Source organism: Chiloscyllium plagiosum, unplaced genomic scaffold, assembly GCF_037043375.1.
Source record: "Chiloscyllium plagiosum isolate Xiang-an unplaced genomic scaffold, Cpla_swu_hap1 HiC_scaffold_31, whole genome shotgun sequence".
Lineage (NCBI taxonomy): Eukaryota > Metazoa > Chordata > Chondrichthyes > Orectolobiformes > Hemiscylliidae > Chiloscyllium > Chiloscyllium plagiosum.
In genome coordinates, this window is record NW_028270169.1 from 77750435 (window position 1) to 77777696 (window position 27262).

Genomic DNA, 27262 nt, shown 5'->3' on the forward strand with positions numbered 1-27262 from the left:
CCTGCACATCCACTAATATCATTTATTGTATCCGTTGCTCCCGATGCGGTCTCCTCTACATTGGGGAGACTGAACACCTCCTAGCAGAGCGCTTTAGGGAACATCTCCGGGACACCCACACAAATCAACCACACCGCCCTGTGGCCCAACATTTCAACTCTCCCTCCCACTCTGCTGAGGACATGGAGGTCCTGGGCCTCCTTCACCGCTGCTCCCTCACCACCAGACGCCTGGAGGAAGAATGCCTCATCTTCTGCCTCGCAATACTTCAACCCCAGGGCATCAATGTGGACTTCAACAGTTTCCTCATTTCCCCTTCCCCCACCTCATCCCAGTTCCAAACTTCCAGCTCAGCACTGTCCCCGTGATTTGTCCTGACTTGTCCTACCTGCCTATCTTCTTTTCCACCTATCGACTCCATCTCCGACCTATCACCTTCATCCCCTCCCCCGCTCACCCTATTGTACTCTATGCTACTTTCTCCCCAACTCCACCTTCCTCTAGCTTATCTCTCCACGCTTCAGGCTCTCTGCCTTTATTTCTGATGAAGGGCTTTTGCTCGAAACGTCGATTTTACTGCTCCTCGGATGCTGCCTGAACTGTTGTGCTTTTCCAGAACCACTAATCCAGAATCTGTACCCCACCACATCACTTTGCCCCACAATCGTGGTATCTGGCTGTGCACAAGGAGGAGTGGCTACAGTCTGTACTGGGATGCCCTGGGGCCCTGAAACACATGGTAAAGACTAAAATGACCAGAGCATTGAGAGCCCCACCACATTGTTTGCATATTCTATTGTTTTTACTCTGTTCCTGCCTTCCCTTGTTTTTTCTTAATAAAGCTGTGAAATGAACTCAGGCATCTCGATCCAAGATTCGGGATATTTTCACCACATCATAAGGCATCGACTCTAACTTCCCTTGTCCCTTAGCCTGCTGAGTCGCGCCTGAATCAACTTCTCAATTGGGAGGAAGGGGCGGAACCGGAGGACTGAGCAGCGGCCGGTCCGCCAACCAGAGTGAGTGAGGAGCGGGGCCAACGCATTCTCGGGGAGTGAACGCTTCAGGATTGGTCAGAAAGCCAACTATTTTGCAGGATTGATCATTCTCACGACATAGTGGAGCATTAAACCTCTCCCATGAATCAATGTGAGATTTTTAAGAAATAGTTGAGATGTAAATCTGATAACGTACATTAGGGAGATTTAAACAATCCTTCGATAAACACATGGGTGATTTTGCAATAGTGTAGGGGACGAGCTGAGAATAATTCACAGGTCGGCGTGAATAATTCACAGGTCGGTTTACACAACTCGAGTAAGAAACTTATTTTCAAACTCCCAGAACGATTGGTAATTTACTTACCTGGCTAATATGGTTAAGTTGGAACGAATAATCTATTTGCATAGTAATCATCTCAATGACTGTAACTCGACAGAGCAATTGTTAATGACTTATATTTCACCCATGATCCTGTGCAGATATGAATATTCTCTATAAACTCACGGATAATCTCAGACGCACGCGCAGTTTAGTTTCCATGTGGAGCATGCGCAGTGTCACATTGATCAGGGCACAGAGAGAGAGAGACATGGAGCTGCTTTCTCCGGCAGCGGCTGCGATCGGCTTCAGAGAGCGGCGCTCAGAGCCGGTGTGTGGGAGCCTCGCTGGGAGAAAGAAGCGGAGAGATTTCACAAATCCTGGATACAGGTTAAAAATAACTCGATAAAGACCCTCCAGGCCCGGGTAAGGAGGCGGCGGTCTCTGTTGGGGAAGCGGCCCAGGGTCACGGCCGCCATTTGTTTGAGGGAAGAGGGAGCGCTCAGGGCCGCCATCTTGAGAAGGTCAAGGTGCAGGAGGGCGGGGCTCTCGGGGTCTGTAGAACAATCAGAGGAAAGGGAAGACCCATTGTTACTGATTAATCCCACGGACACAGCGTCACTGGGCGGTCCCGCGGGAATATCCTCTCTCAGTCCTGCTGGGATGGTTCACCCAGTCAGAACCAGCAGCTCTCCTCCTCTCTCAGCTCCCCTTCTGTCCTTCCTGCAGCATCTGTCCCCTGGGACATTGAGCTGCCTGTCCTGTCCCTCCCTCAGCTGTTGTTCCTGTAATACCTGTGATATCCCAGTCCCATTTTAGATTACTTCACTAGAGACAGGAATGCACCAGATGGGTTTTTCTTAACATCAGCAATTGCTTAATACTCACTTACAGGCTTTTAATTACATCGTTTTTGAAGCATTTACTTCACATTCAATCATTTGCAATGGTTGGATTTGAACCTGTGTCCAAAGAACACTTGCTGAGTTTCTGGATAAATTGTCTCACAATAATGCCACTAGGCCATCACTTCGCCTTCTCACAGTTTGTATATCCCAGTGCAACATGAATCAAAACCCTTTCTTCCTGCACAATTGTTTGACCCGGCACTTTGGTGATGTGACTCAGTACCTCTCCATGTGGTATCCCTCACTGTGTGGGTCTAATTGCTGCCTCTGTCACCGTCTCTCACTTTTGAAGCTACTCCAGATCATGAGCCAACAGAATTCTCCACTCCAGAGAGACGAGGCAGCACAGGTCAGGAATGGAGACTGGGATTTTCCAGATCTCTGTGGGCTCAGTGCCATTCTATATGTGTAACCCTCAAAACATTAGTCTAATTTCCCATTCTGCCTATTTCTGCGTCTTCTACAGGTACTCATGGAGTTCCTGACTCAATAGGCTTGCCAACTGCTGGTTGGGACGATGGTTGGTCAGCCAGAAAGACAAAGTCAAGGAGGTCGGGAGTCTTCAATAAATCCTGCTGCCAGGTAAGATCATTCCAGTGCACAGAGCAGAAAGTAATAAGGGGGATCCAACCATCAGCTAACAAGACATGACAGAGAGAATGTGCTGGAGGGGGAGCACAGTACAGACATGCCCCAGTCTCAATCACCATGCCTGCTGCAAGTTTTGTTGTAATGAGACAGCATCGGGAGTTCCCAGTTATCAGTCCAGACCTGTGCTTTCTTAGGGAGCATCAGAACAACTGAGGGGAAAGCAGGCCTCCCACGAGAGGGTGGTAATGCTGCCTGGGATCTTTCTGTTCCCTATTCCCTCTCCAACACTGTATCTATCGCTTGTATTGAGGACCAGTGTCTTCAATTATTCTAACTCCTATAACTCCTAGTGGGCGGCACGGTGGCCCAGTGGTTAGCACTGCTGCCTCACAGCGCCTGTAGACCCGGGTTCAATTCCCGACTCAGGCGACTGACTGTGTGGAGTTTGCACATTCTCCCCGTGTCTGCGTGGGTTTCCTCCGGGTGCTCCGGTTTCCTCCCACAGTCCAAAGATGTGCGGGTCAGGTGAATTGGCCATGCTAAATTGCCCGTAGTGTTAGGTTAAAGGGGTAGATGTAGGGGTATGGGTGGGTTGCGCTTCGGCGGGTCGGTGTGGACTTGTTGGGCCGAAGGGCCTGTTTCCACACTGTAAGTAATCTAATCTAATCTAAAAAAAACAGTTCCTATCTCTGTCATCTCCTCCCCTCTCAACAATTATTTTACACATTTGAAACCTCCAGTCCAGATGACCATCCATATCGCTGTAACTTGCTTCAGTCTCTACAACATGCCTTGACTCGATAGTCTCCTCCTCCAATAACTGGAGACATCGGGTCTGTTTCTGTGCGGCATGACTCTTCGGCCGAGGTTTCCTAAATAGAATGAGTCGCGTTTGCCTGTGTTTGGCTCATATCTCTTCAAACCTTCTCCTGTCCACGTACCTGCCCGAGTGTCTTTTCCATGTTGTAATTGTACTTGTTTTTACCATTTCCTCTGGCGGCCCCTTCCGTCTATGCACCATCCTCTGTGGATAATGTTGCCCCTCAGCTCCCTCTTCAAATCCTTGCTCTCACCTCACGTTTATGCCTCTAGCTTTGGACTCACCTACCCTTGGCAATTCACCTTATTTAAACCCTACATGGTTTCATAAACCTTTATAAGGTCACCCCGTGGCCTCCTCTGCCCAGGAGAAATATTGACGACGGTGTTACCAATATCTCCAACTCATGTACTGAATGCTCTGACCAATGAAGACAAGTGTGCCAATTGCTGCTTTCAACACCCTGCCACCCTGTGATGCCAGTCCAAGGAACAATGTAACTGCACCCCTTGGTCTCTCTCTTTTCTACAACACTGTCCAGGGCCCAACCATTACCCGTGTTAGTCCTCCCTGGTTTGTCTGAACTAAATCCAACACCTGAATTAAACTCCATCTTTCATTCCTTGGCCCAGTTGATTAACATCCCCTTCGATAACTATATTCCCTGCCCACTTTTCCACTAATCTTGGTATCTATAAACATATTAACAGGGACTCCTATATTTTCACTCAAATTGTTTATGTAAGTGGTGCACAACAGTGGTTCCAGCACCAATCCTTACAGCACACTGCTGGTCAGAGGCCTCCAGTCTGAACAGCAACCCTCTCCCAATACCTTCTGTCTCCCACTGTCATCCCATTTTGTATCCAGTTGACTAGCTCTCCCTGATCCCTTGTGATCTTCCCTTACTAACCAATGAATCATTCTACATCCTGAACAAGGGTTTGCGGAAGCCAGAAACAACGTCTGTTGCTCTGCGTTCATCTTTCTTTTTGGTCACAGCTTGAGAAAACACCATTCAAGTTTGTGGGACATGTTATCCCATGCACATGGCTGTCCGTAATCAGGCCTTATCTTTCCAAATGCATGTAAGGCCTACCTCTCAGAATGACCTCCAACAACTGACCCACCCTGATGTCTCGCTCATCAGTCTGTAGATCCCTGGCTTTCTCTTGCAGCCTTTCTTAATTGATGACACAAAATTATGATCATAGTCAGAGAGTCATACCGCACTGCTGAGTTAACGCTAACCATACTCTAATAAGGATCTCATCCCACCTGCCTGTTCCTGGATCATATCCCTTCAAACCTTTCCTATTCCTGTACTAATCCAAATGTCTTTTAAACATTAAGACAACTCCCATTAACTCTATCTATCCCCCTCATGATTTTATAAACTTCTATGAGGTCATCTGTCAACATTCAGGTTTCAGTGAAAAATACCAACCTATTCAGCCTTTCTTTATCCAGAAGCCTTTCGTCCCCAGCCACATCCCAGTAAATCTCCTCACAACCCTTTCCAGCTTAATAATATCCTTCCTATAACTGGGCGACCAGAACTGGACACAGTATTCCAGAAGAGGACTCACCAATGGCCTGTATAATCTCAATGCGACTTCCCAACTCCTATATCCAAAGGACTGAGCAATGAAAGCAAGTGAGGTAAGCACCTTTTTTTAAACTATCCTGTCTCTCCATGTTGCAAACTTCAAAGAATTATGTTGCTGAGGTTCCTCTGTTCTACAACACCAGCGAAGGTCTTGCCATTAATTGTATAAGTCCTGCCCGTGTTTGTTGTACCAAATGCATTACCTCGCATTTATTCAGATTGAACTCCATCTGCAGTTTTTCAGCCATTCACACATTTCATCAGGATCCCTTTGTAATCTCAGAAAACCTTCTTCACTGTCCACAATGTCACCCTCCAGTCTAACAGCCTATCACACATCGCTCTCTATGGTACAAATATCTCTGCTCGGGGCCCTACAATTTCTTCACCAGCTTCCCACAATGTCCTGAGATACATTTGATCAGGTCCTGGGGATTTATCTACTTTTGTGTTTTAAAACCTCCAGCACCTCCTTTTCTATAATGTGGACTCATTTTAAGACATTGAGTCATAGAGATGTACAGCACGGAAACAGGCCCTTTGGACCAACTCCCGCATGACGTTTCTAGTCATGTTTGCCACAATTTTGCCAATTTCCCTCTAAACCTTTGCTATTCATACACCCATCCACATGCCTTTTAAATGTATTTCTATCAGCCTCCACTATTTGCTCTGGCAGCTTATTCCATCCACTCTGTGGGAGCCAGTTGTCCTTTAGATCCCTTTGAAAAGTTTCCCTCGCCTGGGGAAATGACCTTGTCTATTGACCCTGTCGATGACCATCATGATTTTAAACACCTTTTATCGGTTAACTCCTCAGCCTCCCATGTTCAAGTGAAAACAGCCCCAGCCTATTGAGGCTTTTCCCTGAAGCGCAAACCCTCCAACCCTGGCAACATCTTTGGTCATTTCTTCTGAACCCTTTCATGTTCCACGACATCCTTCCGATGGCATTGAGACCCGAATTGCACACAGTATTCCAATAGCAGTCAGGCTAAACACTGTTTAGTTCCCTGAGTGCCCAGTCTTTCTCCACAGTAAGTTCCAAAGTGAAATATTTGTTTCGGATCTTGTAGTTTCACACATCGTTGGCTTCATTGATCATTAAGGATACCGGGTTTGTCCCGCGCTCTTCTTTTGCTCTTAATGCACTTGTAGAGTCTCTTTGGATTCTCCTTAACTTTCTCTGCCAAAGCTATCTCGTGTCCCCTTTTTGCATTCCTGATTTCCATCCAAAGTGTATTTCTACTGCCCCGATGCTCCTGAAGGGATTCCCTTGAGTCAGCCAGTTATCTGACATGTGACCCCTTTTTTTCTTGACCACAGTCTCGAACCTCAGCCAGTGTTTCCCAATTCAGTCAGCATTGAGCTGCACACTAACAGGAACACGCTGGCACTGAACGCTCCTTTTATCTCGGTTTTAAAATATTCCTACTTGCCAGACTTCCTTTTACCTGCAAATAGCCTCCCCAGATCTACTTTAAAAATTCCTGTCTAATACTATCTTGCTCCATTGAATAACTTTAACTTGTGGACCAGGCCTGTCCTTTTCCATTGCTATTTTCAAACGAATACAATTGTGGTAATTTTCCAAAGTGCTCCCCCACTAACACCTCAGTCCCGTTCCCGACCTTGTTTCCCAAGGGGAGGTCAGGTTTAGCCTCATTCTCCAGTTGGGCCACTTACATAATGACTGGGAGTTTCCAGAACACACTTAACAAATTCCTTCCATCCAAATGCTTAAATTAGTAGCAATCCCAGTCCAGGTTTGGAACGGTTAAGATCCCCTCTCATTATTCTAAGAGATATCTGAAATGTCCTGTCATATTTGCTCCTTCATCGCCCATTGCCTTTCGCTGTAGTCCGACCGTAGAAAACTAATGACCAATTTTTATTTCTCAGTTTCACTAATATCGCTTAACTGGGCGATCCTGCATGAATACTCCCTCAAGGTACTGCTGGGATGTTTCCCCCAATCAAAACCACCAGCTCTCCTCCTGTTTTGCCTCCTGTTCTATCCTTCCTGTAGCATCTGTCACCGGAACATTGAGCTGCTGGTCCTGTTGCTCCCTTAGCTGTGTTTCTGTAATACCTATGGTATCCCAATCCCATGTTCCCATCCATGCTCTGGGTTCATCTGCCTTATCTGTCTGGCACTTTGCATTGAAATAACTGCAGTTTAATCCACCAGTTTTCACTAATTGTCAGCTATGTTCTTGCCTGCCTTGCCTACTTATATTCCTCTCTTGAACATTTGTACCAGCCTCAACTTTCTTTCTGACCTTACGACTCTTTGGGGTCACACAGCCCTGCCAGACGAGTTTAAATCCTCTCAAGCAGCTCCAGCAACGCTCCCCACCAGGATGTGGGTCCCCCTCCTGCTCCCAGTTCAGGTGTATTCCCCACCCTGTCGATCTGTGCTGACACCTCCAGACTTCCAGGGGCTTGCCCACCAAGGTCCCTGTGTTCCTCAGTACTCCAGGAGGACCTACCATTCATGATGTATATCATTCGTTTATTAGACTTGCTACAGTGCATTACCTCACAGTGATCAGAATTAAACTCTGTCTGACATTACTCTGCTCAGTTTATCATCTGATCGATATCAGACTGCAGCCTGAGTCCATCCCCCTCACTATGGACAACACCCTCACCTTCCATGTTATCCGCAAACCTACCAATGTTACCTTCTGCTTTCACATCCGAGTGATTAATGTCCATAATGACCAGCAATGGCTCCTGCACAGACCCCTGTGGTACACCCGCTGGACAATGGCTTTCAATCACAAAACCAACCCTCCACCAATTGTGGAGCCAATTTACCAACTTACCTTGGATCCCATGGGATCTTCCCTTTTGGACCAGCCTTCCGTGTGGGACCTTGTCAAAGACCTTAATGAACTCCATATAAAGCACATCATCTGCACTGCCCTCATCAATATCAGAGGACAGTCGTCTAGCAAATCCATACAGACAATCCCGAATGAAATTGTGGGGGTATCCATTTTTGGCAAATACATTGTATAGGTGTTCCTCTTCCTCTTTTTGCAGCAGTTCTGGTGTACTGCAGTGTGTTGTGGCCCTTTTGAACAGTGTCTTGATGCAACTTCTTTTGTGTGTGTTGGGTGGTTGCTTTCGTAGTTTAGGACTCGGTCTGTGTGTGTGGCTTTCCTGTATACCTTTGTGGTGAATTCTCCGTTCGGTGCTCTCTGTACCATCACGTCTAGGAATGGGAGTTGGTTGTCCTTTTCTTCCTCTCTAGTGAATCGGATTCATGTGAGTGTGGTATTGATGACCCGGTGTGTGTTCTCTATTTCTGTGTTTTTAATGATTACAAAGGTGTCATCCACATATCTGACCCAGAGTTTGGGTTGAATTTGCGGTAAGACTGTTTGTTCTAATCTTTGCATTACTGCTTCTGCTATGAGTCCAGAGATGGGTGAGCCCATGGGTGTGCCGTTGATTTGTTCATATATTTGGTTGTTGAATGTGAAGTGTGTTGTGAGGTACAGGTCCGGTAGTTTGAGGTAAGCCATCTTTGTTGATAGGTTCCCCGTCTTGTTGTCTGTTCTGTATGTCCAGCAGGTTGGCTATTGTTTCTCTGGCTAAGGTTTTGTTGATAGAGGTGAACAGTGCCGTGACATCGAATGAGACCATAGTTTCTTCCTTGTCTATGTGTATATTTCTGATGATATCCAAGAATTCCTGTGTTGACTGTACAGAGTGTCTGGATCCGCTGATCAGGTGTTTCAGTTTCTGCTGCAGTTTTTTAGCCAGTTTGTGTGATGGTGTCCCAGGTAGTGATACTATGGGTCTGAGTGGGATGTCTGGTTTGTGTACTTTAGGTAGTCCATAGAATCTGAGGGTGTTGTTGCTTTCAGTTTTCAATCTCTGTAGGTCAAACCTGGTTATCTGTCTGTTTTTTTGTAGGTTTCTCAGTGTGTTGTTTATCCTATTGGTGAGCTGTGGGGTGTGGTCAAACTCCACGCAATTACATCCACAGATGCCTCAGGGAAAGAAAACAGAATGAAGACATGCCACGACGCAAAGGACTAGCCACGTTGCCATACATCAAGAACATTCCGGAACTGACAGCCAGACTACTGCGACCACTAGGACTCATAACAGCACACAAACCAATAGCCACTCTCAGACAACAACTCACCAGGATGAAGGACTTGACACCCAGCATGAACAAAACCAATGTAGTGTACAAAATCCCATGCAAGGACTGCACAAAACACTTCCTAGGTCAAACAAGAAGGCAGCTAACGATCCGCATCCTGAACACCAACTACCTACGAAACGACACGACCAGCTATCCTTCGTAGCCACACACGCAGATGACAAGCAACGTGAGTTCGACTGGACAACACTACTATTATAGGACAAGCCAAACCGAGAACAGCCAGGGAATTCCTGGAAGCATGGCACTCATCCACAGTTTCAATCAATAAGCACATCGACCTGGACCCAATATACCGGCCACTGCAACGGACAGCTGGGACTGACAACCGGAAGCGGCAGATGCAAATCACTATAAATGCCAGAGGAAACATCACAGAAGCGCTTCACAGGAGGCTCCCAAGCACTGAGGATGTCACCTAGACAGGGGACGAAACGTCTGCAACACACATTCCCAGCTCGGCGAACAGAACCACAACAAGGAGCACCCATGATACAATCTTCTCATAAACTTTCTAGCCCTTTAGACTCTCCGAAGCTCCGTCATGAACAAGCCACCATCTCTCTATTTCCTTTGCCTTCTTCAGTGTCTGCAACTCTCGTTGCATCTTCCAGTAACGTTCTTTAGTTACTGTAGGTCTGCCTAGCTCCCCAGATAACCTGTTTCATCCCCATACAGCTCCCTCAATCACTGTAACACACTCTGCTCTGTCTAACCCTCCTCTTTCCCACTGTCTTCCAGGCACAGCGGCGATCCTGTAAGAGAGCAGTGCGGAACGGGATGTTATGAATCTCAGCTGAGGCTTGATGCCTACCATTACCTGGGAGTCACAAGGGGAGAGAACCTGAGCGAGTGCAGCACAAAGCGGGAGAATATAAATGAGCAGCGAGGGTCAAGGCCGACTGGGACCTGGATTTGGATAAAAAGCAGAGCAGGAGGCTCGAAATCAGCACCGAGTCACAGAGGGAGTGACCGTGTGAGGGAGCAACTTGGAGCAGGAGCTTGAGGCTGACTCACACCTGGGAGAATATAAATCAGCACTGAGGATCGAGGCCTAGTTATACCTGGGAGTCACAGAGACGGTGACCCTGTGAGGGAGCAGACTGGAGTGAGAGCTGGACAATTACACGTCCGAGGAGACACATCACTGTGTGTGCACGTGTCCCTCTATTGTTCTGTGTATGCGTGTGTGTATGTGTGTCCCCTTCCCTCGCTGTGTGTGTAACTCTCCTCACTGTGTGTGTTTGTACCTCCCTTGCTGTGTGAGCATGTCCCTCCCTGACTGTGTGTGTGTTTGTGTGTGCGTGTGTCTGCGTGTCTCCCTCCCTCACTTTGTGTGTGTGTGTGTGTGTTTGTGTCCTCTCGCTTTCTGAGCACAAATCCCACCCTCACTGTGTGTGTGCGTGTCCCACCCTTGCTGTGAGTGTGTTTATCCCTCTTGCTGTGAGTGTGTGTGCCCCTCATGCAGTGTGTGAGGGTGTCCTCCCCTCGCTCTGTTTGTGTGTGTATGCGTATCACTCACTCACTGTGTGTCTGTGTGTCCCTCCCTCGTTGTGTTTGTGTGCGTCCCTCCCTCGCTGTGAGTGTGTGTGCGTGTCCCTCCCTCGCTGTGAGTGTGTGTGTGTGCGTCCCTCCCTCGCTGTGAGTGTGTGTGCGTCCCTCCCTCGCTGTGAGTGTGTGTGTGCATCCCTCCCTCGCTGTGAGTGTGTGTGTGCGTCCCTCCCTCGCTGTGAGTGTGTGTGTGCGTCCCTCCCTCGCTGTGAGTGTGTGTGTGCGTCCCTCCCTCGCTGTGAGTGTGTGTGTGCGTCCCTCCCTCGCTGTGAGTGTGTGTGTGCGTCCCTCCCTCGCTGTGAGTGTGTGTGTGCGTCCCTCCCTCGCTGTGAGTGTGTGTGTGCGTCCCTCCCTCGCTGTGAGTGTGTGTGTGCGTCCCTCCCTCGCTGTGAGTGTGTGTGTGCGTCCCTCCCTCGCTGTGAGTGTGTGTGTGCGTCCCTCCCTCGCTGTGAGTGTGTGTGTGCGTCCCTCCCTCGCTGTGAGTGTGTGTGTGCGTCCCTCCCTCGCTGTGAGTGTGTGTGTGCGTCCCTCCCTCGCTGTGAGTGTGTGTGTGCGTCCCTCCCTCGCTGTGAGTGTGTGTGTGCGTCCCTCCCTCGCTGTGAGTGTGTGTGTGCGTCCCTCCCTCGCTGTGAGTGTGTGTGTGCGTCCCTCCCTCGCTGTGAGTGTGTGTGTGCGTCCCTCCCTCGCTGTGAGTGTGTGTGTGCGTCCCTCCCTCGCTGTGAGTGTGTGTGCGTCCCTCCCTCGCTGTGAGTGTGTGTGTGTGCGTCCCTCCCTCGCTGTGAGTGTGTGTGTGCGTCCTTCCCTCGCTGTGAGTGTGTGTGTGCGTCCCTCCCTCGCTGTGAGTGTGTGTGCGTCCCTCCCTCGCTGTGAGTGTGTGTGTGCGTCCCTCCCTCGCTGTGAGTGTGTGTGTGCGTCCCTCCCTCGCTGTGAGTGTGTGTGTGCGTCCCTCCCTCGCTGTGAGTGTGTGTGTGCGTCCCTCCCTCGCTGTGAGTGTGTGTGCGCTTCCCTCCCTCGCTGTGAGTGTGTGTGCGTGTCCCTCCCTCGCTGTGTGTGTGTGTGCGCGTCCCTCCCTCGCTGTGAGTGTGTGTGTGTGCGTCCCTCCCTCGCTGTGTGTGTGTGCGTGTCCCTCCCTCGCTGTGCATGTGCATCTTGCTGCGTGTCTCAGCAAGCCTTTAACTCGCTGTGTGTCCCTCGCTCGCTGTTTGTGTGTGTGTGTGTCACTCCCTCGTGTTTTGTGTATGTGCCTCTCTCTTGCTGTGTGTGTGCATGTCTCACCCTCGCTCTGCGTGTGTGTGTGCGCGCGTGTCCCTCCCTCGCTGTGTGTGTGCGTGTCCCTCCCTCGCTGTGTGTGTGCGTGTCCCTCCCTCGCTGTGTGTGTGTGTGTCCCTCCCTCGCTGTGTGTGTGTGTCCCTCCCTCGCTGTGTGTGTGTGTCCCTCCCTCGCTGTGTGTGTGCGTGTCCCTCCCTCGCTGTGTGTGTGCGTGTCCCTCCCTCGCTGTGTGTGTGCATGTCCCTCCCTCGCTGTGTGTGTGCGTGTCCCTCCCTCGCTGTGTGTGTGCGTGTCCCTCCCTCGCTGTGTGTGCGTGTCCCTCCCTCGCTGTGTGTGCGTGTCCCTCCCTCGCTGTGTGTGTGTGTCCCTCCCTCGCTGTGTGTGTGTGTCCCTCCCTCGCTGCGTGTGTGTGTGTCCCTCCCTCGCTGTGTGTGTGTGTGTCCCTCCCTCGCTGTGTGTGTGCATGTCCCTCCCTCGCTGTGTGTGTGCGTGTCCCTCCCTCGCTGTGTGTGTGTGTGTCCCTCCCTCGCTGTGTGTGTGTGCGTCCCTCCCTCGCTGTGAGTGTGTGTGTGTGTCCCTCCCTCGCTGTGTGTGTGTGTCCCTCCCTCGCTGTGTGTGTGCGTGTCCCTCCCTCGCTGTGTGTGTGCGTGTCCCTCCCTCGCTGTGTGTGTGCGTGTCCCTCCCTCGCTGTGTGTGTGCGTGTCCCTCCCTCGCTGTGTGTGTGCGTGTCCCTCCCTCGCTGTGTGTGTGCGTGTCCCTCCCTCGCTGTGTGTGTGCGTGTCCCTCCCTCGCTGTGTGTGTGTGTCCCTCCCTCGCTGTGTGTGTGTGTCCCTCCCTCGCTGTGTGTGTGTGTGTCCCTCCCTCGCTGTGTGTGTGTGTGTCCCTCCCTCGCTGTGTGTGTGTGTGTCCCTCCCTCGCTGTGTGTGTGTGTGTCCCTCCCTCGCTGTGTGTGTGTGTGTCCCTCCCTCGCTGTGTGTGTGTGTGTCCCTCCCTCGCTGTGTGTGTGCGTGTCCCTCCCTCGCTGTGTGTGTGCATGTCCCTCCCTCGCTGTGTGTGTGCATGTCCCTCCCTCGCTGTGTGTGTGTGTGTGTGTCCCTCCCTCGCTGTGTACGTGCATGTCCCTCCCTCGCTGTGTGTGTGTCCCTCCCTCGCTGTTTGTGTGTGTGTCCCTCCCTCGCTGTGTGTGTGCGTGTCCCTCCCTCGCTGTGTGTGCGTGTCCCTCCCTCGCTGTGTGTGTGCGTGTCCCTCCCTCGCTGTGTGTGTGCATGTCCCTCCCTCGCTGTGTGTGTGCATGTCCCTCCCTCGCTGTGTGTGTGTGTCCCTCCCTCGCTGTGTGTGTGTGTCCCTCCCTCGCTGTGTGTGTGTGTGTCCCTCCCTCGCTGTGTGTGTGTGTGTCCCTCCCTCGCTGTGTGTGTGTGTGTCCCTCCCTCGCTGTGTGTGTGTGTGTGTCCCTCCCTCGCTGTGTGTGTGTGTGTCCCTCCCTCGCTGTGTGTGTGTGTGTCCCTCCCTCGCTGTGTGTGTGTGTGTCCCTCCCTCGCTGTGTGTGTGTGTGTCCCTCCCTCGCTGTGTGTGTGTGTGTCCCTCCCTCGCTGTGTGTGTGTGTGTCCCTCCCTCGCTGTGTGTGTGTGTGTCCCTCCCTCGCTGTGTGTGTGCGTGTCCCTCCCTCGCTGTGTGTGTGCGTGTCCCTCCCTCGCTGTGTGTGTGCGTGTCCCTCCCTCGCTGTGTGTGTGCATGTCCCTCCCTCGCTGTGTGTGTGCATGTCCCTCCCTCGCTGTGTGTGTGCATGTCCCTCCCTCGCTGCGTGTGTGTGTCCCTCCCTCGCTGTGTGTGTGCATGTCCCTCCCTCGCTGTGTGTGTGCATGTCCCTCCCTCGCTGTGTGTGTGCATGTCCCTCCCTCGCTGTGTGTGTGTGTCCCTCCCTCGCTGCGTGTGTGCATGTCCCTCCCTCGCTGCGTGTGTGTGTGCATGTCCCTCCCTCGCTGTGTACGTGCATGTCCCTCCCTCGCTGTGTGTGTGTCCCTCCCTCGCTGTTTGTGTGTGTGTCCCTCCCTCGCTGTGTGTGTGCGTGTCCCTCCCTCGCTGTGTGTGTGTGTCCCTCCCTCGCTGTGTGTGTGCGTGTCCCTCCCTCGCTGTGTGTGTGCGTGTCCCTCCCTCGCTGTGTGTGCGTGTCCCTCCCTCGCTGTGTGTGCGTGTCCCTCCCTCGCTGTGTGTGCGTGTCCCTCCCTCGCTGTGTACGTGCGTGTCCCTCCCTCGCTGTGTACGTGCGTGTCCCTCCCTCGCTGTGTACGTGCGTGTCCCTCCCTCGCTGTGTACGTGCGTGTCCCTCCCTCGCTGTGTACGTGCGTGTCCCTCCCTCGCTGTGTGTGTGTGTCCTTCCCTCGCTGTGTGTGTGTGTGTCCCTCCCTCGCTGTGTGTGTCCCTCCCTCGCTGTGTGTGTGTGTGTCCCTCCCTCGCTATGTGTGTGTGTGTCCCTCCCTCGCTGTGTGTGTGTGTGTCCCTCCCTCGCTGTGTGTGTGTGTGTCCCTCCCTCGCTGTGTGTGTGTGTGTCCCTCCCTCGCTGTGTGTGTGTGTGTCCCTCCCTCGCTGTGTGTGTGTGTGTCCCTCCCTCGCTGTGTGTGTGTGTGTCCCTCCCTCGCTGTGTGTGTGTGTGTCCCTCCCTCGCTGTGTGTGTGTGTGTCCCTCCCTCGCTGTGTGTGTGCGTGTCACTCCCTCGCTGTGTGTGCGTGTCCCTCCCTCGCTGTGTGTGCGTGTCCCTCCCTCGCTGCGTGTGTGCGTGTCCCTCTCTCGCTGCGTGTGTGCGTGTCCCTCTCTCGCTGCGTGTGTGCGTGTCCCACCCCCGCTGCGTGTGTGCGTGTCCCACCCCCGCTGCGTGTGTGCGTGTCCCACCCCCGCTGCGTGTGTGCGTGTCCCACCCCCGCTGCGTGTGTGCGTGTCCCACCCCCGCTGCGTGTGTGCGTGTCCCACCCCCGCTGCGTGTGTGCGTGTCCCACCCCCGCTGCGTGTGTGCGTGTCCCACCCCCGCTGCGTGTGTGCGTGTCCCACCCCCGCTGCGTGTGTGCGTGTCCCACCCCCGCTGCGTGTGTGCGTGTCCCACCCCCGCTGCGTGTGTGCGTGTCCCACCCCCGCTGCGTGTGTGAATGTATCCCCCTCACTGCGTGTGTGTTTGTGCATGTCCTTCCCTCGCTGTGTGTCTGCATGTATCCCCCTCGCTGTGTGTCTGCGTGTGCATGTCCTTCCCTCGCTGTGTGTCTGCCGGTATCTCCCTCGCTGTGTGTGTTTGCGTGTTGCTCCCTTGCTGTGTGTGTGTGTGCGTGTGTGCATCCAATATTTGCACCATCAGTGGATTGGCCATCATAAATTGACTGTGGTATTCAGAAATGTGTGGTTTAAGCAATTACACCACGAGAAATGCAGGGTTTAATGTACAGGTCAAGGGGTGGGTCTGGGTAGGATGCTCTTCAGAGGTTTGGAATGGACTGGCTGGGCCGAATGGCCTGGTTGCACACTATGGCAATTCTGTTCAGGTTATTGTCCAACCCTGTCAACCATCCCCATCTCTTACACCTGGCCTTATCCCCAATATTCTCCTTAACACTGTAATCTCCTCTAGACTCTAAAACACTCCTTGCTGTTATAAGCTTCACCAGTCCTTGCAAAGATCGATATGTCTGTTCACCTCTTCCTACTTTTAGAACCCTCCCTATAACTATTATCATTTGGTACAGCACTCCCAATCACTGTTCCCTCTTGAAACTCCCATAAACATTTGTATCTCTGAAAACTCAGCTGGACTGTCTCAACTTCCCTTTAAAAGCTACGTGCTGAGACCTGCTCTATATCAGTGAAGTAATTAACTCTTGGCAACACTCACTGTTATAACCTCCCTCCAGCCTTACAGCACTGAGGATCTGTAGAAGCTCTTTTCAACCCGACAGCCATCTCTGTGTCTGTAATCTCCTCCACTCCCCATAATACATTCTCTCTGAGCTCCTCTGTCGTCCACTAAACACTCCCTAACACTGTCTGTATCAGTGTAACCTTCTCCAAAAACACAACCTTCCCTATCTGTGTAAATCCCTACACCAGTCCCTGTCCCTCTCAGCTCGGTCTAACAATACAACCCTCCATGTCTGTGTATTCACCTTCAGTCCCTACTCACCTCCCTCTCTGTGTAACCTTCTCCATGCATTTTTGCTTCAGTCTCTTCAACGGTCCCTGTCAGTGTAACCTCTTCCAGACGCGAAAACTCTCCTCTTTTTGACTTACTCAGACCACACAACCCTCACTATCTATAACCTACTCCTGTCTGAGAAACCTACCTCTGCAAATTGCTCCAACTCTTCCACTCTCCATGAGCTCCTGCAGTTCCTACATCCCTCCCTATCTACCAAATCTCTTCCAGTCCCTAAACACCAACAGTCAGTGGAGATCCGACCACCATCCCTATCAGTGTAATCCTCTCAGGTCTCTCAGTACTCCTGATCTGTCGAACTCACTCTATGCCTGTGCCTGTGCCTCTCCCAATCCAGTCCCTACAAAACCCACTATCTATTTAAAACCCTCCTGTCACTATCACCCCCTTGTCAATGTAAGCTCCTCCTGTGTCTCCACCATCTACCCATCTTCATAACCTTGTCCAGCTCTTACACCACTATCTGTTTAAACATCACCTTCCTCTACAACTTCCTCCTGTTCTATGCTCCCTTATCTGTGAAACTGTCTCTGACCAAAATTGTTATCCCAGTCTCTAAAAAGAAATCCATTTTCCACAATCCATAATCCCCAGAACAGCTTTCCTATGTCTATAAACATCTTCAGTCACGACTACCCTGCATATCTCTGTTTGTTCTTCCAGTCAATACAAACATCTTTATCTCTGTAATCTGCTCAGCTCCCTAAAACACTCCCTGTCTGTGATCCAGCCCTGGCCTACAAACATCCTTATCCCTGTAAACTTCTCTATCCCTCCCAACATTCCCAACTCCTGAACCCTTCAGCCCTACAGCTCTCCACATTCCTGTAACCTCATGTGGATCTATGGTCCTCCCTCCCTGTGAAACCACCTCCAGTCCCCACATCCTTCCCAATCTGCGTCCTCTGCTCCAGATCAGACCATTGCTGTCTCTGTAAACACCTCCACTCCTGACAACTCTTCCCATTTGTGTAACCTCGTCCAGACCCCATACTCTCCAGCTTCCTGAATCCTCTTCCTGCATTGCAACCAAAACCACGTTTCTGTAATATCCACCAGTGCTTACACCCTCCCCAACTCAGTAACCACTTGCAGCCCTAACAAAACACCTAAACTGTGAAACCCCTCATTTCCCTACAGTCCTCCCTCCCTTCCTCCTCAAATGCCTTCATCACCATGAAACCTCATTGAAGCCTCCTTTTGGCATTGCAACCCTCCTAATGTCTGCAAAATCCTCCTGTCCTAATATCCCTCCCTGACTCTGTAACCCCCACCACCCTCCAGTGCCCTTCTGGGGAACATGGCAGAGGAGAGAAGATTTGTAGAGTCCGGGCCATATTACAGAGGTAGAATTCTGGGAATTACAGATTTTGTCGAATGTCTGGGGTGTACAGATTATTGGCGAGGACTCTAAAGACAGGATTTATGACTACTTGGTAAACCATAGTTACATTAGCCACAGTCAGCATGGGTTTGTGAGGGGTCAGGTCGTGCCTCACAAACCTTATTGAATTCTTTGAGGATATGGCAGAATATGTTGATGGCTCATTCAGAAAAGAAGGATGATTGGGATACAGGGAAATCTGTCTGTCTGGATACAGGATTGGATGGCCCAGAGAAGACAGAGGGTGGCAGCAGATGGACAGTATTGAGCCTGGAGCTCAGTGACCAGTGGTGTTCTGTAACAATCGGCTCTGGGACTCTGCTCTTTGTGATTTTTGTAAATGACTTGGAGAGTGGGTTAGTAAGTTTGCCAATAACATTAAGGTTGGTGGAGTGGTGGGGACTGTGGAGGGCTGTTGTAGGTTGCAATAGGACATTGACAGGACGCAGGGCTGGGCTGGAAGTGGCATATGGAGTCCAATCTGGAAAAGTGTGAAGTAATTCATTCTGGAAGGTCGAATTTGAATACAGAATACAGGGTGAAAGGCAGAATACTTGGCAGTGTGGAGGAACAGAGAGACCATGGGGTCCGTGTCCATAGATCCCTCAAAATCGCCACGCACGTTGGTAGGGTTGTTAAAAAGGCATATGTTGTGGTGGCTCCCCTTAGAAGGGGATTGACTGTAAGAGCTGTGAGGTTTTACTGCATCTTTATAGCGTCCTGGTGAGACCACACTTGGAATATTGTGTTCAGTTCTGGTCCCCTGTTTACAGGAAGGATGTGCAAGTTTTAGAGAGCGTACACAGGAGATTTACCAAGATGCCGCCTGGAATGGAGAGCAGTTCTTACAAAGAAAGGTTGAGGGAGCTAATGCGGGGCGACTTTGTGGCGGTGAACAAGATGATGAGAGGCACAGAGTGAGTGAATAATCAGAGACTTTTCCTCCTATCGCATAAATGGCTATTACAAGGCGGCATAATTTTAAGGTGATTTGAGGATGGATAAGAGGATAGGGAATAGTTGCTGGTTGGATGGACTGCCAATGGTGGTAGTAAAATTAGACACATCTGTGATATTTAATAGACTCTTGGATAGAGACATGAATAGGAGTAAAATGAAGGGTATGTAGTATACTTTGATCTTACAGTTGGATAAAAGGTTGTCATGAAATAATGGCCGAAGGGTCTTGGGCTGAGCTCTTCTGCCTTCTGTGTTCTGTCTGATAAACTGGGTAATAAGCTCAGATCAGTGTAAAAGGATATGGCATTCAGGAGGAGCTAGTGAACTGGATACAAAATTGGGCTTGATGGTAGGAGACAGAGGGCGATGGGATACATGTTGTTTTTCTGACTGGAAGCGTGTGACCAGCGGTGTAGTGGGTCCTCTGTTGTTTGTCATTTGGATAAATGGTTTGGATGGGAATATTGCTTTCTTGGTAAGTAAGGTTTTTGGGTGACACTGAAATTGGTGGTAAAGTGGACAGTGAAGAAGGTTATCTGTGATACAACAGGATGGACAGTACTGCTGGGATAGTGGGCTGAAGAATTGCAGGTGGAGTTTAATTAGATAAATATGAAGTGTTCCATTTTGGTGAAACAAACCAGAGTGGGACTTATACAGTTAATGATCGGGCCCTGGGTAGTGTTGTCAGTCAGTGACCCAGGTACACAGTTCTTTGAAAGTGGTGTCACAGGTAGACAGGCTGGTGAAGAAGGCGTTTGGGATGGTTACCTTCATTGGGGAGAGCATTAAGAGTAAGAGTTGGGATGTCATGTTGTGGCTGTAAAAGACATTGGTGTGGCCACCATTAAAACATTGTTGAGCAGTAGGAAGAACTCATCTAGTTCACTAACCTCCTTTAGGGAAGGACATCAAATATTCTAACCTGGTCTGGCCGACATGTGACTCCAGACCCACAGCAATATCGCTGACTCTGAGCTACCCTCTGGGTAATTAGCAGAGGGGTCAAAGACCGTTGTTCCAGGCAGTGACACCCACATCCCATGAATGAATATATAAAAATACATATGTTCCTCCCTACCTCTGCAAACCCCTCCAGCGGCAGCAATCCGTCCTGGCTTTGTAACACCCTGACTACTCTCTGTAACACTCTGACCACCTCCAGCACCTTCACCTCTCCCTGTTCCTATCGTGTCAATGAACCCTGACCGTGGCTCCCCTTCCCACAGCCCTCCTCCTGCGAGCAGACCCATTACAATGCATTAACATTTACTCCTAAAACACACTCTCACTTCAGGATTTTAAGTATTCTTTGGTGATCTTCTCAGCCTCATAATCTAGTATGATTCCTTTTGTCCTGAGTGAGGGATCAGTGGGAATTTCTTCCTGAGGTTTTTACTGTTTCAATTGAATGTCCTTTGTTGAGTATTTTGCATTGTCCCTTCAAATGTTTTCCACTGTTCATTTACATATTTCAGTCTGTTTAGCCTGTTTACCTTGGTCAGTTCTCTCAAACTCATGTAATTGGCTATTTTTGTTTCTAGTTGTAGCTTGTCCTTTCTGTGATTCACTTTAAAACTTTATATTTCTTTAAACTGCACTTTATCACAATTTCCCGAAGGATCTCTGCAGGTGACATTACTCATTCACTAAGTTTCATTACACGGTCCCTCTGCAATATTTATGTCCCTTAACAGATGCACAATGTGTTTTTCAAAGAAACATGAAAAAAAAATTAACCGAACTCCTCTTCCAATATCAATGTTGTCCGTGTGATTGTCCCAGATTATACAAATATTGAAGCTTTCCAAAATTATCACAATGCCTTTGTTAAAAAATTCCAATGAGTTCCTGTTTAATGCAGTGATGAGCAATGGAATGCTGTTCGGTGGCTAAAACTGTTCTGCTGCTTGTGTCCTTGGCAAATAGTCGCCAGAATTTACATTCAGACTGACTCTACTTCATGATCTAAGACCAAATGCTTTCTCTGTGATGCCTTTCTTAGTGTTACCCATTTTGCCTGAGTTTCCGCAAGGTTGCAATCCATTGAATATTTATGTCCACCTTTTGTTCATCCTGTAACCATATCTCTCTGGTGTCTAAACCTCTTTTATCTCAGTGTCACAAATCCATCTGCCTTATTGATAAGACTTCGTCCATTCAAAATAAAACATAATTTACTCTTTCCCACAATTTCCTGTCACAAACCTGTTCACTGATGTACAGTTTTAGTTAATCGCTGTCCCATCCTGTTCCTTTCTGATTGCCTTCAGTCACATCCCCATACTGTTCCGATGCTTCACCTTTTCTCTTTGGATTTGGAAAGCTCCTTTCACCTGGACCCTGTCCCTGCATCCTCTCTGTCAGTTTAAAGCCCTGTCCATAAACCTACTGACATGATTGGCCAGGACACTGGTCCCAGCACGGTTCCAGTGGGACCATCCTATTGGATTTTCTTATAAATCAGGTAGGGGATGTGGGTGTCTCTGGCTGACCAGCCTTTATTGCCCAGCCCTAGCTGCCCATGAGCTGAGTAGCTTGCTTGGCCATTTCAGAGGGCAATTGAGAGGCAAACACTTTGCTGTGGGTATGTCGTGCAGACCACGTGGTGATCAGATCTCGTTGTTGAAAGGACAAGTGGGCGGCACGGTGGCTCAGTGATTAGCACTCCTGCCTCACAGCACCAGGGTCCCAGGTTCGATTCCAGCTGTGGGCGACTGTGTGGAGTTTGCACATTCTCCACATGTCTGCGTGAATTGCCTCTGGATGCTCCGGTTTCCTCCCACAGTCCAAAGACGTGCAGGTCAGGCGAATTGGCCATGCTAAATTGCCCATAATGTTAGGTGTATTTTGTCGAGGGAGATGGGTCTGAGTGGGTTACTCTATGGAGGGATGGTGTGGACTGGTTGGGTCGAAAGGCCTGTTTCCACACTGTATGGAATCTAATCTAAGGGATTGGGATTTTTGTACATCAGCAATGGTTTCATATTTGTTTATGGATTGTTAATTGCTATTTTTAAAATTATTGATTTTAAATTCCACCATATCTTATAATGGGATTCAAAACTGCCTCCCCTGAACATTAGCTGAGGTTTTGCACAAATGCCCTAACAATAATGTTACTAGGCCATCACTTCACCTGCTCACTGGTTGCTCATCCCTGAGCACTGATACATGAAGCTAAACCCATTCTTCCAACATGACTGTGTGATCCTGAAGTCTTCCAGCACTCTGGTGATATCACTCAGTCTCTCTCCATGTGGTATCCCTCACTGTGTGGGTCTAATTGCTGCCTCTGTCAGCGTCTCTCACTCTTGCAGCTACTCCAGATTCTGAGCTAACAGAATTCTCCACTCCAGAGAGATGCAACAGCACAGGCCAGGGATGGAGTTTGGGATTTTCCAGATCTCTGTGGGGCTCATTTCCATTCTCCTTGTGTAACCCTCACTACATCAGTCTAATTTCCCATTCTGTCTATCTCTCAGTCTCCTGTAGGTACTCAGGAAGTTACTGACTCAATAGACTTCCCAACTGCTGTGTGTCTCATCCATCACTTCATTGAAGATGATTGGTCAGCCAGAGAGACAAAGGGAAGGGAGATCTGGAGCCTTCAATAAATCCTGCAGTGAGGTAAGATCACTCACAGTTCAGAGAGCAGAGAGCAATGTGATGTCTCCAAACATCGCTAACAAGACATGACATAGATACAGTGCTGGATGGGGAGCACTGTATAGACACATGTCATGCTCAATCACCACGTCTACTTTAACTTATGTTGCACTAAGACAGCATCGGGAGTTCATAGTTATCAATCCAGGGCTGCGCTGTCTTAGTGAGCATCAGGACAACAGAGGTTAAAGCAGGCTTCCGATGAGAGGTTGGGAATGCTGCCTGGGATCTTTCTGTTCTGTGTTCTCCCTCCAACACTGTACTAAGACTCACTACTCTGCAACACTGTATCTATGGCATAGCTTGTGCAACAGTGTCTTCAGTCATTTTTAACTCCTATAACAGTAGTTGTCCCTGTAACCTGCTCCATTCCCAATCGTCCCTTCACATATTTGAGATGTACTGCATTCCAGACTACCATCTCTATCGCTGTAAATTGCTTCAGTGTCTACAACATGTCTTATTTTGGTACTGTAATCCTCTTTAACTGGATACAGAGTGATACAGCACGGAAACAGAACCTCTTGTCAAACTCCTCAATGCTGCCCATGTTACCTAAACTGAACGAGTCTCATTTCCCTGCATTTGGCCCTTATGTCTTCAAACCTTCTCCTCTCAATGTACCGGCCCAAATGTCTTTTCCATGCTGTAACTGTTCTTGTTTCTCCCATGTGCCTGAGGCAGTTTGTTCCGTCTATGCACCATCCCCTGTGGATAATGTTCCCCCTCAGTTCCCTCTTTAAATCCTTGCTCTCTCACCTCCCGTTTATACCCTCTAGTTTTGGACTCACCTACCCTTGGTTATTCACCATTCTTAGGGTCACCCCGTGGCCTCCTCTGCCCAAGGGAAATATTTAGGACAATGTTACAAATATATCTAATGTATGTAACAAAGTGCTGGCCAATGTCGGCAAATGTGCCAAATGCCGCTTTTCCCACCCTGTCCACCTGGTATGTCACTTCCGAGGAACAATGTAACTTGCACCCCCGGTCTCTCTCTCTCTCTCTCTCTCTCTGTTCGACAACCCTGGCCAGAGCCCTTCCATTAACTGTGTTAGTCCTCCCTGGTTTGTCTTAACAAACTCCAACAGCTGAATTAAACTCCATCTTTCATTCCTTGGCCCACTGGCCCAGTTGGTCAAGATCCCCTTTGATAACCGTATTTACTGCCCACGACACCATTCATTTGATCATCAACAAACTTTCGCACAATCACTCCTCTATTTTCAACCAAACTATTTATGTAGATGATGCACATCAGTGGACCCAGCCCTGATCCTTTCTTCAATAATGGAATAAAACCATATTCTTGTCATAAAGCCATACAGCATGGAAACTGACCCTTCAGCTGATACCCACCATAATCTAAAACTAAACTCCTCCCAGCTGCCTGTTGCTGGCCCATATCACTCCAACCCCTTCCCCATTCACCTGTTTATCCGAATATCTTTTAAATGTTGTAATTGTACCCACATCAACCCCTTTCTCAGGAAGTTCATTCTACACTCAACCCACCCTCTGTGTAGCAAATTGCCCCATGTCTTTTTTTTTTTGAACATCTCTCTCCTCTAACCTTAAAAATGTGGCCCTCCTCTTGAGACTCCCCCATCCTGAGGAAAAGGCAACTACCATTAAATTGATCTATATACGTCTTTTTTTTTTCATAAACCTTCATAGCATCATGTCTCAACCTTCAGGCTCCAGTGAAAAAAGACTCAGCCTATCCAACCATTTTTCAGAACTCAAGCCTTCCATACCCAGCAATATCCTGGTAAATTTCTTCTGAATGCCCTGCAGCTTAATAATATCCTCCCTATAACTGGGCGACTAGAACTGGACAGAGTATTGCAGAACAGGCCTCACAAATGTCTGTGCAATCTCAACATGACGTCCCAAATCCTCCACTCAATGGACTAAGCAATAGTCAGGCATGCAAAGCACTGTCTTATCCATCCTGTGATGCAAGCTTCAAGAATTATGTACCTGAACCCGGAGGTCCCTATGCTCTAAAACACTAACCGAAGCCTTAACATTAATTGTATAAGCTCTACCCTTGTTTGTTTTACAAAATGCATTACTTCGTATTTATTCAGATTGAAGACCATTTCTAGTTTTTCAGCCCATTCACTCCCTTCATCAAGATCCCTTTGTAACCTTAGAAAACATCCTTCACTGTCCATGATGCCACCCTCCAGCCTGCCAGCCAATCACACATGGCTGTCAGTAGTACACATACCTTTGCTAGGGGCTCCTCAATTTCTTCCCGAGCATCCCACAGTGACCTGTGATACACTTAATCAGGTTCTGGGACTTGCCATAGCTTTGAGTTTTAAAACCTCCAGCACCACCTCTTCTATAACATGCACTCTTTTCAAGTCATAGAGATATACAGCATAGAAACAGACCCTTCGGTCCCCAACTCGTCCAGGCTTACCAGAAGATCTAATTAAATCCATTCCCTTTTCCAGCATTTGTCCCATATACGTCTACACCCTTACGATTCAGATGCCCATCCAGATACCTTTTAAATGTTGTAATTGTATCAGTCTCCATTACTTTCTCTCTCAGCTCATTCCATACACACATCACCATGTGTGTGAAGAAGCTGTCCCTTCAGTCCCTCTGTAAACCATTCACCTCTAACCTTAAACTTATGCCCTCTAGTTTTGGACTCCCCAACTTCTGGGAAAAAGCCTTGAATGCTTAACCTATCCATGCCGCTCATGTTCATATAAACCTCTGTGAGGTCATCCCTTAGTCTCCGATTCTCCAGTGACAGTAACCCCAGCTTATTCAGCAACAACCCAGGCAATATCTTGTTAATCTTTTCTGAGCCCTTTCAAGTTTTGCAACATCCTTCCTGTCGCAGAGAGACTGGAATTGCAGAGAACTCCAATTGTGGTCTAATGTATTACTCTTGTTCCCTGAGTTCCCCAGTCTTTCTCCACAGTAAGTTCTGGGGTGAAAAAATTATTTAGGATCTTAGCAAATATCCTGCAGTTCCACACATCGATGGCCTCATTGATCTTTAATGGACACTATTTTGTCCTGAGTTACTTATGCATTCTTAATATACTGATACAATCACTTTTGGATTCCCCTTTCCTTCTCTGCTGAGGCTATTTCATTTAGCCTTTCTCCATTCCTGTTTTCTACTCAAAGTGGATTCCTACAGCCCTTATATATCCTCAGGGATTCCCTTGATCCAGCTGGCTATACCTGACATGTTACCCCCTTTTCCTTGACCTGACCCTCAATAGACAGCCAGTGTTTCTGAATGCTGTCAGCATTAACCTGCACACAAACAGGAAAATGCTGGCGCTGATCGATCAGTTTATCTCACTTTTAAAATATTCTCACTTGCCAAACTTGCCTTTCCCTGTAAATAATTCCCTTCCCCAATCACATTTTGAAAGTTCCTGGCTAATACGATCAAGATTGGTCAGGCTCCATTTTATAACTTGCACTTGTGGACCAGGCCTGTCCTTTTCCAAAGCTGTTTTCAAACTACAAGAACTGTGGTCCCTTGGGGAAAATGCTTTCCCACTCACATCTCAGTCCCTTTCCCTACCTTGATTCCCAAGTGGAGGTCAGGTTTTGCCCCTTTCACTTTTCAGGCCATTTACATATTGATTGGGAGTTTTCTGGAACACAATTACCAAATTCCTCCCTTGCAAACGCTGAACACTGGCAGTCCCAGTCTAGGTTTGGATAGTTCAAAAACCATACCATAACAGCCTTATTATTATGGTTGATATTTAAGATGTCCCAATATATTTGTTCCTCAGTCTGCCACAGATTATTCGGGGTCAGCAGTCCGATCGTATCAAATTGATGACTCATTCTTATTTCTCTGTTCCACTGACGTAGCTTCACTGGGCGATCCCACAGGAATATCCTCTCTAAGTACTGCTGTGATGATTCATGCAATCAAATCCCACCACCACACGTCCTCTCTTGCCTCCCCTTCCTGTAGCATCTCTACCTTGAAACAATGAACTACCAGTCCTGCCCCTCCCTCAGCTGTGTTTCTGTGATAACTATTATCTCCCAGTCCCATGTTCCAATCCATGTCCTGAGTTCATCTTCCTTACCTGTCTGGCCCCTTGCATTGAAATAAATGCAGTTTAATCATCAGTTTTCCCCCATTCCCTGCTATGTTCTTGCCTGCCTTGTCTGCTGAAATTGCTATCTTTAACTCGTGTACCAGACTCAATCTTCTTTCTGACCTTACATTTATTTAAGGTCCAACACCCTGCCAGATTAGGTTATATCCTCTCAAGCATCTCTAGCAATTCACCCCACCAGGATATGGGTCCCTCTCCCGCTCCCAGTTGAGGTGCCTTTCCCACCCTGTCTCCCTGTGTTGGCACCTTCAGGGATCTATGGACTTATCCACCAAGGTCCCTGTATTCCTCAGTACTCCGCAAGGACCTACCGTTCATTATGTCTGTACTTCGCTTATTATACCTCCCACAGAGTATTACCTCACTTCAATCAGAACTGAACTCTGCTTAGGTTATCATCCGATCGACATCGGACTGTAGATGGAGACCATCCTCCTCACTCTGAACAACACCCTCATCTTTCATGTCATCTGCAAACCGACTAATGATACCTTCTGCTTTCACATCCGAGTTATTAATGTTCAATGGTTCCTGGACAGATCCCTGTGGTACACCCGCTGGTGAAAGTATTCTATCCACCAATTTTGCATCCAATTTGCCAACTTGCCTTGTAATCCAGTCCTTTTGGACCAGCCTTCCATGTTGGATCTTGTTTAAGGACTTAGTCAAGCCCATG